Source organism: Triticum urartu, chromosome 1 (genome assembly GCF_003073215.2).
Source record: "Triticum urartu cultivar G1812 chromosome 1, Tu2.1, whole genome shotgun sequence".
NCBI lineage: Eukaryota > Viridiplantae > Streptophyta > Magnoliopsida > Poales > Poaceae > Triticum > Triticum urartu.
In genome coordinates, this window is record NC_053022.1 from 278,248,196 (window position 1) to 278,262,457 (window position 14,262).

Here is a 14,262-nt window from a genome sequence, read left to right on the forward strand (position 1 = left end):
ACACGTGTACACCGGCGTCGCCGCCGGTTGAGATGGACGGCGAGGCAGCCAACAAGCGGAGGCGGCTCGAGCCAAAACCGCATCCAGGGAGCCTGGACTTCATCAGCAGCCTCCCCGATGACATGCTGCTCGTCATCATCGGCCTCCTCCCCACCAAATCTACTGTGCGGGCCGCCCTGCTCTCCCGTCGGTGGTGCCCCCTCTAGCGCTGCGTCCCCCTCAACCTCACCGTCAACGGCTACCTCTGCGACAGGGATTGCAAACGCATGGCCGTAGTCTCCAAGATCCTTTCATCGCACCCTGGGCCAGCCAGACGCCTTGACATCCGCATGTTCAGTACCAACTGCAAGGTCCAACCCAAGTTCGACGAGTGGTTCTTATCCCCCGCCCTAGATCAGCTCGAGGAGCTCAGCTTTGAAGCTGGACGATGTCGCTCTCTGCCGCCGTCCGCGCTCCGCCTCACGCCAATGCTGCGCCGCACCAGCTTCAGCTCCTGCTATCTTCCCCAGATTAATGCCACGCCCGCCCTTCTTCTCCCTCAACTCAAGCAGCTCGACCTCTTCGACGTTGTCATCTCGAAGAAGGCTAGCACCTGCTCCGCAGCTATACTATAACAATCTCATCGAATGCCTTGATCTCCATCTTACAAAAATTGATTTGATCGACTACTGAGGCAGCAGATCTGAGATTAAATTGGCCAGGTTCTTTGTTCTAGAGGCAAGTGTGCTCAAGGTAATGAGGTTTGGTGTGCTCTGGCGCAACAATGAATGGCGTGCTGATCACCGCAAGCGTCTACGCCTAAATGACAAAGTCTCCGCAGAAGATGAATTTGTTTTTGAAACATCAAGTGGCCAGAGACTCGAAAACTTATTTGCCCATTAGTGACTTGTTAGGGCGGTGGATTTTAGTTTGTACGATAATGCTGCATCCACCTAAAGTAACGAAAGTTCTTATGTAAACTTCCTAGTAATTCCCTCTTCGTAGGTGCAGCATTACTCCTAACATTTGTAATATCAGTTTGAAACTTGTAATATTGCCGTGTCCTATTCCTGCGTTTTCAAAATCCTACGAATCAAACAGGTCCTGAGTTGGTGATGATGTTGTGCCTCCCATCTTTCACCAATAGCCGTCAGATCTAGATTTGACGCATACAAATCAATCTTCTCCATTTTTGCAAAAAGATGCCCACATTTGTTCCCTATTTACAAATAACTCCTTGTCTCTTACAATCAGCCTTATCTCCTCCCCACCACATCTAGAAGGCCGTGGAAAAATCTGGCGCGATGGTCGCTACCAGAGCTGTCCACCCCCAATCTTGGTGTTCCGTGCAATGCACGGGCATCTACGCATGGGAAATTATGTCGAACAGGGCTAGTTGTAAGCAGGCTAGCTCTACAGCCATGATGATAGTGACTATAGACGGTGAGGCTGACTATGGTATGCCGAACACAGTGCTTATACTCAGGTGTCATCTCTGGCGCAGGGTCTTGTCACTTCACTGTGAGGAGCATCACGTAATAATTTGACTAACGAGTAGTACAGTGCTAGTACTCCTACTACTACATTGGTAGTACTACTACTAGTACTAGTAGCACCACCGTCTGGATTTAGGAGTACTACCACGTCCATCTGGATTTTAGTATTTGACTAGCAATATCTAGTAATGCATGTCACAAAAAATGTACTACTCCCTCTGTAAATAAATACATGGTGTTTTATTCCTATCGGCGAGAGAACTTAATGTTTTTTTGCTAACTAGAGTACTAATAGGATTACATGCAATGAACTAAACACTCCATGTCATGTTTCGTAGTCTCAAGTCATTGAAAGCATGCATGGCCCACATCTCTCATTGGTCGATATGTCACGAAATAAGAAACAAGGAGGGAGTTAATGCACCGTGCCTAAGTATTTTGGGATTATTTGGTTTTCGTAAGGTGACTTACACAACATTTTTGTTTACACGCATTAACATTTTATTAGTTAAATCAAAGGTCAAAACTTGGCGCAAAATGCAAAGGGGACCAATAAACCAGTTGAGGGAGTCCTGGATTAGGGGGTGTACGGATGGCCGGACTATACCTTCAGCCGGACTCCTGGACTATGAAGATACAAGATTGAAGACTTCGTCCCGTGTCCGGAAGGGATTTTCCTTGGCGTGGAAGGCAAGCTTGGCGATACGGATATGCAGATCGCCTACCATTGTAACCGACTTTGTGTAACCCTAACCCTCTCCGGTGTCTATATAAACCGGAGGGTTTTAGTCCGTAGGACAACGTACAGAACAACAATCGTACCATAGGCTAGCTTCTAGGGTTTAGCCTCTCCGATCTCGTGGTAGATCTACTCTTGTACTACCCATATCATCAATATTAATCAAGCCGGACGTAGGGTTTTACCTCCATCGAGAGGGCCCGAACCTGGGTAAAACTTCGTGTCCCTTGCCTCCTGTTACCATCCGGCCTAGACGCACAGTTCAGGACCCCCTACTCGAGATCCGTCGGTTTTGACACCGACATTGGTGCTTTCATTGAGAGTTCCTCTGTGTCGTCGCCAGGCTTGATGGCCCCTACGATCATCAATGGCGATGCAGTCCAGGGTGAGACCTTCCTCCCCAGACAGATCTTCGTCTTCGGTGGCTTCGCACTGTGGGCCAATTCACTTGGCCATCTGGAGCAGATCGAAAGCTATGCCCCTGGCTGTCAGGTCAGATTTGGAAGCTTAAACCACATGGCTGACATCCGCGGGGACTTGATATTCGACGGATTCGAGCCACTGCCGAGCGCGCCGCACTATCAAGACGAGAATGATCTTGCTCTGCCGCCGAACAGTGCCCTGGAGGCCGCACCCGCATCGGCTTCGACCCTTAATTCGGAGCCAACTGCGTCGATCGAGGATGGGTGGTTGGACGCCGCCTCAGGGGCTGCGATCCCAACGGCGATCGAGCCGAACACTAGCCCCGTACTCTGTGAGACTCGTAACTCCAAGGAGCCGGACTCCTCTCCGGACTCCGAAGCCTCCGCGCCCCTGCCGATCGAATCCGATTGGGCGCCGATCATGGAGTTTACTGCCACGAACATCTTTCAGCACTCGCCTTTCGGCGATATTCTGAAGACACTGAAGTCTCTCTCTTTATCAGGAGAGCCCTGGTCGGACTACGGTCAGCAAGGTTAGGATTCAGACGATGAAGAAATTCAAAACCCACCCACCACCCACTTTGTAGCCACTGTCGACGACTTAACCGACATGCTCGACTTCGACTCCGAAGACATCGACGGTATGGACGCCGATGAAGGAGACGATGAAGAACCAGCACCTATCAGGCCCTGGAAAGCCACCTCGTCATATGACATATACATGGTGGACACCCCAAAATAAGGAGATGGCGATGGAACAGCGGAGGATGACCCCTCCAAGAAACAGCCTAAACGCCGGCGTCAGCGGCGCCACTCAAAATCCCGCCAAAACAAATACGGTGATTCCAGCATGGGAGATAATAATACTCCGGAAAGTGCCAAAGAAAACCCCCTCCAGCAAGATTTAGCACAGGAGGATGGAGAAACCAGCCCTCATGAGAGAGCGGCAGACAGAGAGGTCGAGGACGATAATTATATGCCTCCCTCCGAAGACGAGGCAAGCCTCGACGACGACGAATTCATCGTGCCAGAGGATCCCATCGAGCAAGAGCGTTTTCAATGCAGGCTTATGGCCACAGCAAGAAGCCTCAAGAAAAAACAGCAACAGCTCAGAGCTGATCAAGATTTGCTAGTCGACAGATGGACTGAAGTCCTTGCGGCCGAAGAGCATAAACTCGAACGCCCCTCCAAGAGCTACCCAAAGCGCAGGTTGCTACCCCGATTAGAGGAGGAAGCACTTGATGCGGCCGACCGGCCACCTCGTGGCCACGACAGAGAGGCCTCTCGGCCCTCCACTCAAGCCGCACCCCGTACCAAGGCACGGGAATATGCGCCGGACTTACGAGATATGTTGGAGGACAAGGCAAGGCAAACAAGATCGATCTACGGATTGCGTGGGCGCCCGATGGCTCGAGACGGTAACCGTCATGCCGGCCACAAATTCGGCAGGGCCGAACACAGTAGACAAAGCTCATTGGATCTAGGTCGTGATATAGCCCAGTACAGAGGCTCCACACACCCACTATGCTTCGCAGACGAAATAATGGATCATCAAATCCCCGAGGGTTTCAAACCCGTAAATATCGAATCATATGATGGCACAACAAATCCTGCGGTATGGATCGAGGATTATCTCCTTCATATCCACATGGCCCGCGGTGATGATTTCCACGCCATCAAATACCTCCCACTCAAGCTTAATGGACCAGCTCGGCATTGGCTTAACAGCTTGCCAACAGGATCAATCAGTTGTTGGGAGGACCTGGAAGCTGCATTCCTCGACAATTTCCAGGGCACTTATGTGCGACCCCCAGACGACGATGACCTAAGTCACGTAATTCAGCAGCCAGAGGAATCGGCCAGGCAATTCTGGACACGGTTCCTAACAAAGAAAAATCAAATAGTCGACTGTCCGGACGCTGAGGCCCTAGCAGCCTTCAAGCACAATATCCGTGATGAGTGGCTTGCCCGGTACCTTGGACAGGAAAAGCCAAAGTCTATGGCAGCACTCACAACACTCATGACCCACTTTTGCGCGGGAGAAGACAGCTGGCTTGCTCGTAGCAACAATATGACCAAGAACCCTGGTAATTCGGATACTAGGGACAGTAGTGGAAGGTCGCGTTGCAACAAGCAGAAGCGCCGCATTAACGGCAACAATGCTGAGGATACGGCAGTTAATGCCAGATTCAGAGGCTCTAAATCCGGTCAGCGGAAAAAGCCAATCAAAAGGAATCCTAGGGGCCGTCCAGTTTGAACCGAATACTTGACCGCTTGTGCCAGATACATGGCACCCCCGAAAAGCCGGCCAATCACACCAACAGGGATTGTTGGGTGTTCAAGCAGGCAGGCAGTTAAACGCCAAAAATGAAGACAAGGGGCTGCATAGAGATGACGACGAGGAGCCCCGGCCGCCGAACAACAGTGGACAGAAGGGTTTTCCCCCACAAGTGCGGACGGTGAACATGATATACGCAACCCACGTCCCCAAAAGGGAGCAGAAGCGCGCGTTAAGGGACTTATACGCGGTAGAGCCAGTCGCCCCAAAGTTCAACCCATGGTCCTCCTGCCCGATCACCTTTGATCGAAGGGACCATCCCACTAGCATCCGTCATGGAGGATTTGCCGCATTGGTTCTAGACCCAATTATTGACGGATTTCATCTCACTAGAGTCCTTATGGACGGCGGCAGTAGCCTGAACCTGCTTTACCAGGATACAGTGCGGAAAATGGGCATAGATCCCTCGAGGATTAAGCCCACCAAAACGACCTTTAAAGGCGTAATACCAGGTGTAGAGGCCAACTGTACAGGCTCAGTCACACTTGAAGTGGTCTTCGGATCTCCGGATAATTTCCGAAGCGAGGAGTTAATCTTCGACATAGTCCCATTCCGCAGTGGCTATCACGCATTGCTCGGGCGAACCGCATTCGCCAAGTTCAATGCGGTACCGCACTACGCATACCTTAAGCTCAGAATGCCAGGCCCGCGAGGAGTAATTACGGTCAATGGAAACACCGAACGCTCCCTCCGAATGGAGGAGCACATGGCGGCCCTTGCAGCAGAAGTACAAAGCAGCCTCTCTAGGCAGTTCTCCAGTCCGGCCATTAAACGACCGGACACCGTCAAGCACGCTCGGAGTAACCTACAACAAGACCGCCTGGCACGACCCGAGCAGGCGTAGCAATGCGGCCCCAACCCTAGCCCTCGCAAAAATGCGATACCAGTACTTCGCGTACATAACTACGTTCTAGAAATACCATGGGTACAGGGGGAGGGGCACCATCATGGCACGCCCGAAACACGGCTTAAACCGCACCAGGGGATGCCGATTTTTTAATTTTCTCTTACTTTTAGGACTCCACTCTTCGGAAGGCCCATTCGGCAGTTCAATTGCCGAACAAACGATGCAAGAACCAGGGAAGCAGACAAGCCACGCCGCATTACAGAACTCCAAGGTGGTCTCTATCACGAGCAGTATACCTGTTTCGCATACTATTCCGCAGCTTGCCCCTGGAACGGACACGTTAAATAGTCCAACCTTTTGCTTATCGCATTATTTGTATCGTTCTGCTTTGATCGCAGCCTTCTTTAATAAACAATGCATAGCTTTTGTCTATTTTTGCATTACTCTTTTTTAATATATTTTCCTTAATGACATGTTGCATCCGTACACTTTGGTACGACCAAAAATACGCCAGGGGATTTAGTACCCCTCAATATGGTGTGAGAAGTCCGAACACTTTAACAAGTGCGGCACCCCGAACTTATAGCATTATATGCATCGGCTCCGAATCATGTCTTGGGTCAATAGTTGGGTTTGCCCGGCTCCTATGTTTTGGTGCCTTACGTTCCGCTATATTGGCTAAGGTAGCACTTGGAGAACCACTGCGATTGTGCCCCAGTTGAGCTGGGTCGAGCACCTCAGTGGAGAAAGCTAAAATTGACTGTCATGATGAAGCGAGAGCTGGTCGTTGTTCGAGAGGTTTTTCGAGTCCCTAAAGACTTATGCCGCTTAGAGCGAGGAGCCGGCTCTGTCTGGCCAAGGCGTGGATATCGCCCCAAACTCGGTCTTCCGAATACTAGGGGCTTCGCCGAAATTTAAAATTATAGAATTCTATGGCTAAGTGAGAGTGTTCACGCATTATAGTCTAATTGCCTTGTTCGTTGGGCTGAGCGCCTCCCTCGAAGGACCCAAACATGGGAAAAAGAGCGCTCAGGTTTATCCCCGAACACCCCACCACTAGCGGCACGGGGGCAGAAGCCGACGACTTGCCATCTCTCAGAATTGATAAATAGCCGCACAGAAGGTAATATTTTAAATTCCAAACAGCATTGCTTACCGCATTTGAACAAGTTTTCAGCGCACGGGACAAAACGAGCAAGTTTCACTCAAAAATTACATCCCTAGAACATTCATCCGCCACAAGGCAGGCACCCTTCAGAACATCCTTATAATAATTCTCGGGCTTGCGATGCTCTTTCCCCGGCGGTGGCCCGTCCTTCACAAGCTTCTCAGCATCCAGCTTGCCCGAGTGCACCTTAGCACGGGCAAGGGCCCTACGGGCACCTTCAATGCAGACGGAGCGCTTGATGACTTCGAGCCTTGGACAGGCCTCCACCAGCCGCCGCACCAGCCCGAAATAGTTCCCAGGCAGAGCCCCTCCAGACCACAGCCGAACTATGAGGCCCTTCATGGCCTGTTCGGCCGCCTTGTGGAGCTCGACCAGTTGCTTCAGCTGGTCACTCAGGGGCACGGGGTGTCCAGCCTCAGCATACTGAGACCAGAACACCTTCTCTATCGAGCTGCCCTCCTCGGCTCGATACAATGTGGCGGCATCGGACACACTCCGGGGAAGATCTACGAACACTCCTGGAGAGCTCTGGATTCGGGTAAGGAACAAGTAGCTCACGTTTATGTGTTTCCTTTGCATAAAGAATGCCTTACCCGCCGCTATCTTCTTCACCTCATCCAACTCCTGGAGGGTCTTCTGGGATTCGGCCTTGGTAGACTTGGCATTTTCAATAGCCATCGCGAGCTCGGACGCTCGCGTCTTTGAGTCAAGCTCCAAACTCTCATGTTTTTCCATGAGAGCCTGGAGCTCTTGACTTACCTTGCCAACCTCGGCCTCATACTTCTCCCGCTTGGTGCGCTCCGTGGCCGCCCTCTTCTCGGCCTCGACCAGCGCTTGCTTAAGGGTCGCCACCTCAGACGTGGCCCCTACAATAGCCACGATAATCCTGTCATTTTTTGCAATTGCACCTTTTTATATATATTTAAACAAGGTATTTCTTACCTTCATTGTCCTCGAGCTGCTTCTTGGCACGCCCAAGCTCTTGCTCGGACCGCTCGAGGTTCTGCTTTAGCGTGTCCACTTCCGCAGTCAGTGCGGCGGACGCAAGCAGACAAGCCTGCATACGCATATTGACTCCTTTTTGTTAGACTCCTGTGAATTCTATTTGATCCTCTATTCGGCTTTTCTTCCCGAATGCCAAACAGAGCATCAGGGGCTACTGTCTATGCGGTAATATTATTTACACATTCTTTACTTACCTCAAAGCCTGTTAAAAGGCTAGTACAAGCTTCAGTCAGTCCGCTCTTGGCGGATTGAACCTTCTGGACCACCGCACTCATAATGGTGTGGTGCTCCTCGTCGATGGAGGCGCCTTGGAGCGCCTCAACAGATTGTCCAGCGCCTCCGGTTGGACGGGGGTCACCGGCACGGTGGGCTTTCTCCTCTTGGAAGGAGGTCCCCCACCGGACTCTGGAACCTTTCAAGGTTCCGGAGCGGTGTCCGGCCTAGAGCCGGACTTGGAGCCCTGGGGGGCTTCATCCCCTTTACTCCTGGAGTCCGAGAGGTCGCCTTGCGGCGCCTCCAGGACCACCTCCTCCCGGCTTCGAACCTGGCGGGGGAGGAAGCCGTCGGAAGCGAGTTCACATCCGACGAGTCCAGTGAGCCGCTCGACGACGCGTCGAGCCGGTCTTTGGGTGGGCTGCATAAACATATTTGACATAAGGGAAAGCTGTGCAATAAACGAATACTATGAATTACTCTGGTATCCGGATACTTACGATTTTGCCAGGGGCTTGGCCCTGCGCGGCCACTCCTCTCTGCCGTCATCGACGTCGGTGGAGTAGTCCGGAGGAAGGGTTTTCCCCTTTTTGGACCCTCCGGCCTCCCCAGAGAGGGCGGCCTTCCTTTTCTTCTCTCCTCCTGCTGGAGGGGGAGAGGTCTCTTCTTCTTCCTCCTCGTCTTCATGGGAGGAATGCGCCTCGGAACCGTCGGATGATGGATCCGAGACCTCCTGGCGCTGGGCACTCTTTCGAGTCCCCGTGGCCTTTTTCGTGGCCTTCTTCTCCGGCACCACATAGGGTGCCGGAACTAGTAGCTTCACCAAGCGAGCGTCCGCTGGGCCTTCGGGCAAAGGAGCCGGACAGTTGATCTGTCCGGACGTCACCTGCCAATCCTGTCCAAGGTAAGGGAGCTTAGATCCCGCATGGAGTCAAACTATGAAAAACGGATACCCTGTAAAAGGAAAAAACAGCTTACCGCATGAGCGTGACGCTGCATACTGAATCCGCGATCCTCGGTAGCGAATGCGGGGGCCTCGGTGCCCTTGAAAAGCACCTTCCAGGCATCTTCGTACGTCGTGTCCAAGAGCCTGCGCAGAGTTTGGTGTCGCGCTGGGTCAAACTCCCACAGGTTGAAAGCCCGTTGTTGACATGGGAGGATCAGGCGGATGAGCATAACCTGGACTACGTTGACAAGTTTGAGCTTCTTGTCCACCAGGGTTTGGACGCATGTTTGGAGCCCGGTCAGCTCTCCTTTTTTACCCCACGACAGGCCCGTCTCCTTCCAGGAGGTGAGCCGCGTAGGGGGTCCGGATCGAAACTCGGGGGCTGCGACCCATTCGGGGTCGCGCGGCTCGCTGATGTAAAACCACCCCGATTGCCACCCCTTCAGGGTCTCCACAAAGGAGCCCTCGAGCCATAAGACGTTGGCCATCTTGACCACCATGGCGCCTCCGCACTCTGCCTAGTTGCCGCGCACCACCTTCGGCTTGACATTGAAAGTCTTGAGCCATAGGCCGAAATGGGGGCGGATGCGGAGGAAAGCCTCGCACACGACGATAAACACCGAGATGTTGAGGACAAAGTTCGGGGCCAGATCGTGGAAATCCAAGCCATAGTAGAACATGAGCCCCCGGACAAATGGGTGAAGAGGAAAGCCCAGTCCGCGGAGGAAATGGGGGAGGAACACCACCCTTTCATGGTGCCTAGGGGTGGGGATGAGCTACCCCTTTTCGGGAAGACGGTACACAATGTCGTTAGACAAGTATCCGGCATTCCTCAGTTTTTTGATGTGTCCCTCCGTGATGGAGGAGACCATCCACTTGCCTCCCGCTCCGGACATGGCTGGAGAAGGTTGAGGTGGGGAGTGCGGACTTGGGCGCTGGAGCTCGAGTGCGCGAGAATGGATAAGCAAGGGAGGAAGAAGGCATAGGTGAAAAGGTGGATCCTTATCCCCTTATATGGGTGGATGCAACTACGTGTCCCCACCAGCCTGGTAAAACTCGCTTATCTCCAAGCGCCGTAATCAAAGGCGCGGTTGGGTTACCCACGCCCATATTGATGAGAATCCTGGAATAAGGGGACACGATCTCTGCTTTAACAAGACGTGCCAAGGAAACCGCCTCGCATGACACGCTGAGGTGGGACAATGAAACGACTCCGATAAAGGCTTGGTCGTGGTGTGTCACACTACAGAATACGTCAGCAGATTAGATTTGTGTAAATATTATTCTCTCTATGGCAATATGTGGAAACTTATTTTGCCGAGCCGGACACTATCTTTGTGTTCAAAATCTTCTATGAAGTACTTGGAGGAGGAACCCGCCTTGCAATGCCGAACACAATCTGCGCGTCGGACTCGTCGTCATTGAAGCCTGGTTCAGGGCTAGTGAGGGAATCCTGGATTAGGGGGTGTCCGGATGGCCGGACTATACCTTCAGCCGGACTCCTGGACTATGAAGATACAAGATTGAAGACTTCATCCCGTGTCCGGAAGGGACTTTCCTTGGCGTGGAAGGCAAGCTTGGCAATACGGATATGCAGATCTCCTACCATTGTAACCGACTTTGTGTAACCCTAACCCTCTCCGGTGTCTATATAAACCGGAGGGTTTTAGTCCGCAGGACAACGTACAGAACAACAATCGTACCATAGGCTAGCTTATAGGGTTTAGCCTCTCCGATCTCGTGGTACATCTACTCTTGTACTACCCATATCATCAATATTAATCAAGCAGGACGTAGGGTTTTACCTCCATCGAAAGGGCCCGAACCTGGGTAAAACTTCGTGTCCCTTGCCTCCTGTTACCATCCGACCTAGACGCACAGTTCGGGACCCCCTACCCGAGATCCGCCGGTTTTGACACCGACACCAGTAAACATCAAACTTATCTCGTTTGGCCCCAACTAGAGGTCCGGTGAGATGACTATACTGCACCGGCACGGAGGGGGACGCAGCTTCATTGACTTACGGCAAATGCCTTTGGGTGAATGACACGTGGGCCCAGGGAGTGGCTGGCCCACCTATTATACAGCCAAAGGCAGGTGCAGTAGAGGGCCGAGGAGTAGTACGAAATCCTACGCACCTACGCACGCTAACCAAGGGCAAGAGTGATCACTCGAATCGCAAGATTAGTTGACTAGAAGCTAAGCTAGACCCATGGAGGCGATGAGCGCGAGCATCAGCCGGCTGTGCCAGATGGTCCACGACGCCGGCATGCGACCCGGCACCGAGGAACGTCTCCATGTAGTATTGCTTGAGGCCGCCTAGGCGACGGACCGCTTGGATGACAGCTTCGTCTCCTTGTTCGATGAGGTCCTCGTCGGTTTCCTCAACAAGTTCACCGTTGTCAAGAAGCTTGCGGACAACTTTGACGTAAGCCTCCAGCCGACGCACCCAGGCTCTGCGATGCCCGCCACCCTCAACGGCCACTATGGTGACAACCTCTTCGACACACTGGTGGCCCTGTGACTGCCTGCCGTCGCGTCGGAGAATGTCCACCTCGAGGTCGTGCTCGCCGCGCAGCGCCTGGCGCAGCAAGACACCATCGACATAATCACCCAAGTCTACGCGCAAATAGTCCACAAGGACTACTACATGCAAGAGGAGGATGATAGGACACTGGCCTTCTTGGACCGCAGGGCAACCTTGGACGGCACTGTTCAGAAGCACGTTGAGCTCGCCGCCAACGCCGCTGCTCCTCACATGTCGGTTGGTGACCCGGCGCACTAGGGCATGAGGATGTCGTTGATGGATCCGTATGTATTTTTATATTTCCGTCAAATCCATGTAGTAGTATATGATACTACAGTAATTATCTTACCTTTCGCATCAACTTCATAATTTTCGTACGTACTCCATGCATGAACGGCGCTAGAACCAAATTTCTCATTACTCTAGGCAAAATCGTTATTTTCTATCTATCGGTCGCGCCTTGGAGCAGAACCAAATTTTACAAGTTACGAGTTCAAAAGGAAAAGCCTACCTTGTTTGCGTCGCACCCCCACACGGTTGGTCTGGCACGCCGCTCAAGCGGGAATGCGTGCGGTGTTGCATTTTCACTTACAAGTGGGACCGCAGTTGAGCAAACCAACTATCGGCAAATCCCCACCCTGCCCACCCCGCGATGGCTGAGAAAACAGGAGGGAGAAGAGATGGCTGTAGCACGGACTCCGAGAAAATTGGTGTCGGATGGGACTCGTGTGGGTGGCGTGTGCCGTACTGCTAGACGTGAATGCTAGTTATGGCACATGCCACCCCACTATATCGAGCCTATATCGAGGTACGTAGAACAAATTTCTTGCAGTCCGTGCTCATCCCTCCTCTATCTCTCTTCTTAGCCAGCCAGCGGACGCGCGGAGCCCATCGTCTATTTGCTCACATGCGGCCCCACATGTCAGTGAAAATGCAAGAGGACCCACTGAACCTGCACATCTTTCACCTTGACGTGCTGGTGATGAAAAACAAATCCAATAAAGATCTTCGGTGGCCGCTTTTGGAGTTACTCAAGAGTAGTAATATTCTATTTACAGTTTAACCCAAGGTGCACATCTCATGGCTTCAACTACCAGTCTATTTTCTTTCATGACACGACCTGGATGCTGGATGTCCCACTGTCGGCAAAAGGAGGAAGAACCCAACCAAATATTCGGTTGTGCTCTCGGATAAGACTAGTTGTGCTAACTTAAAAAAATTATTGTGTACTCCCTCCGTTCCAAAATACTTGACTTCCATTTTTCCTAAAATGGATGTCCCTATATACTAAAACATGTCTAGATACATATATATTTTGACAAATAGAAGGCATGTATTGTGCAACAGAGGGAGTAGAATGGATGCAAGTTTTTGTATTGGGAAGGAGAGTACATCCATATATTGATAGAGCGCAATTTAGTAGATGTTCTATCACTTTTAGCTAGCACATAGGCTAGAGATGAGATTAGTGCACTTGTTGATACTCCTACTAGAATAGAGGCTAGACATGAGACTAGATGCGAGGAAGCAACGTCTACTTCTTTACACTCGAAGAAGAAAGAAGCACGCAAGATCGATCCTCCACAGATCAATAATGAATGCATCGAGAAGGCACTAATCCAACTTACAGGAGTAGTAAAATGTATTCTTGTGGTTATTGTTTTCTTTGGTCTTGCTTTTGTAGTCAAAATTATCGTTGGAGTTCGTGCAAAATGGAGGTCCGTTTGGGGTCGTGCATTGGAGTTGGCCTTACAAGTGGGACTGCAATTAAGGAAACCGACTATCGGCAAACCCCCACCTCGCCCGCTGCGCGATGGCTGAAGTTAGAGAAACGACGAGGTTGAAGAGATTGCTCTAGCACGGACCCCAAGAAATAATATGGTGTCAGATGGATGTCATGGTGGTGGCGTGTGCGGTACTCCTGGACGTGAATGCTTGTTCTGGCCCATGCCACCCTACTACTCCTACTACTTACTCCTACTATATGGTACTAGTATCGAGGATTCGAGGTGCTGGTTACGTACGGCGAACACATTAACATATGGCTACAATAAAAACACCCACCCGATGCGCGAAGCATGTGAAGCTAGTATAAATAGCGTACTACTATTGTTGATTGGCCTCATGCGATAACCTGTTGCAATGCTCGTACAATTATGTATTCAGAAAATATTTTTTTGCCTCGTCGCACCACTCACTCAGAGAAGCGACTCGAAAGCCATTCATAAATTTAGTAAGTTTATCACAAGCATATCATTTTATTGCATACAACAGGTCATCAACCCAAATCGACAACGAGGATACATTATAAATACTAAAGTTTTCACCACACAACAAATAACAAGCAATGAAATGAACTTCAACTCAACCATTCCTCAGCGTTGGAAACGCTTGCTTTGAACCACAAGTGATTCTCTAGGACGGGCCATCCATTGTCGATCTGGATATCAACGCAGGACTGATCATCCAGGCTGAAGCGGCCTACTATATCAGAACCAGCGTAGGGAACCACCCAAATGTCCGAGGTATAGACACACTTGCTTCTCATAAATGGTAGTAACATTGTGTCAACAGCACTTGGA